The 1,920-nt window shown below is 33.7% G+C and overlaps 1 protein-coding gene across 1 annotated transcript in view; it reads right to left on the bottom strand.

The window, feature by feature from the left end:
* The window catches only part of NUDCD3 (NudC domain containing 3), a 316,694-nt gene that overhangs the window by 102,229 nt on the left and 212,545 nt on the right, over window positions 1-1,920 (bottom strand). The window lies entirely within an intron of this gene.

The following is a 1,920-nucleotide window of genomic DNA, read 5'->3' as shown; positions in this document are numbered from 1 at the left end:
ATAAAAAATGAAATAAAAAAGTTGTTTGAAACAAACGACAATGAAGACGCTACTTACCAAAACCTCTGGGAAACTGCCAAAGCCATAATCAGAGGCCAATGTATAGCAATTAGCAAACACATCAAAAGGCAGGAAAAACTGACCATTAACTCTCTAACCCAACATCTCCAAAAAACTGAAAAACAAAAAAAACAAACAAACAAGAAAACCCATCAGCTTCTAAAAAAAAACCTGAAATTATAAAAATTAGAGCAGAGATAAAAGAAATAGAAAATTAAAAAACAATTGAAACTATCAACAAAACTAGCGGTTGGTTCTTTGAAAAGGTCAATTAAATTGACAAACCACTAGCAAAACTCATAAAAGAAAAGAAGGAGAAGACACAAATAATCTAAATAAGAGATGAATCAGGCAACATCACAACAGACCCACCTAAAATTAAAAAGTTAACATTAGAATATTAAGGAAAACTATACTCAAACAAATATGAAAAACTTGAGGAAATGAACAAATATCTAGAAACTCACAATCTACCTAAACTGACACAAACCAAAATTGAACATCTCAACAGATCCGTTACAAAAGAAATTGAAAAGGTAATACAACAGCTTCTAACCAAAAAAAGTCCTGGACCAGACGGATTTACAAGCGACCTTTATCAAACATTCAGAGAAGAACTGTCACCAATTCTATATAAACTATTTCAAGAAATAGAACAACATGGAACACTCCCAGACTCATTCTAAGAAAACGTATCCTTGATACCAAAGCCAGAAAAGGACATCACCAAAATAGAAAACTACAGGCCAATATCTCTTATGAACATAGATGCAAAAATCCTGAATAAAATATTGGCCAATAGAATAGAAATACAACAATACATCAAAGAAATAATCCATCATGACCAAGTGGGATTCATAACAGGCATGCAAGGATGGTTCAATATAAGAAAAATAATTAATGTAATTCATCATATTAGCACAGCAAAGAACAAGAACTACATGATCCTATCAATTGATGCAGAAAAGGCCTTTGACAAAATCCAACACCCTTTCCTGATGAAAACACTCAACAAAATAGGACTAGAGGGGAATTTCTTCAATATAGTAAAAAGTATTTATGAAAACCTGAGAGCTAACATTATTCTCAATGGAGAAAGTTTAAAGGCATTCCCTTTAAGAACAGGAACTGGGCAAGGATGCCCATTATCTCCTCTCATATTCAATACTGTATATTGAAGTCTTAGCAATAGCAATAAGAGAAAGACATTAGAGGTATACAAATTGGCAAAGAGGAAGTAAAATTATCCTTCTACGCAGATGACATGATAGTATACTTAGAAAACCCTAAAGACTTAGCAAGAAAACTATTGGACATAGTTGACCAATTCAGCAAAGTAGCAGGATACAAGATGAACATACAAAAATCAGTTGGATTTCTGTGTGACAAAGAGAATACAGAGCTGGAGCTCAGAAAAGCAATACCCTTCACAATAGCTAATCACAAGATTAAATATTGGGAAGTAAATCTAACCAGAAGCACAAAAGATCTATTCAAAGAAAATTACAAAACATTATTACAAGAAACAAACAAAAAAAGCCTGGAGAAGTGGAAGAATATCCCTTGCTCATGGGTAGGAAGGCTCAATGTTGTGAAAATGGCAATACTACCAAAGGAAATACACACATTCAATGCAATTCCAATACAAATACCAATTCCATTCTTCAATGAGATGGAAAAGGCAATCTCCAGCTTCATCTGTAATGGAAAGAAGCCACGAATAAGCAAAGCACTCCTTAAAAATAGAAAAAAGGTAGGAGGCTTCTCACTCCCTGATTTAAAATCCTACTACACTGCTGTGGTAGTCAAGACGGCATGGTACTGGTACAATGACAGACACATAGATCAATGGAATAGAAT

Source organism: Elephantulus edwardii, unplaced genomic scaffold, assembly GCF_000299155.1.
Source record: "Elephantulus edwardii isolate Elephantulus edwardi_28Jun2011 unplaced genomic scaffold, EleEdw1.0 scaffold00111, whole genome shotgun sequence".
Lineage (NCBI taxonomy): Eukaryota > Metazoa > Chordata > Mammalia > Macroscelidea > Macroscelididae > Elephantulus > Elephantulus edwardii.
Note: the sequence above shows the minus strand (reverse complement) of the source record. Positions and strands in the feature narration are given on the sequence as shown.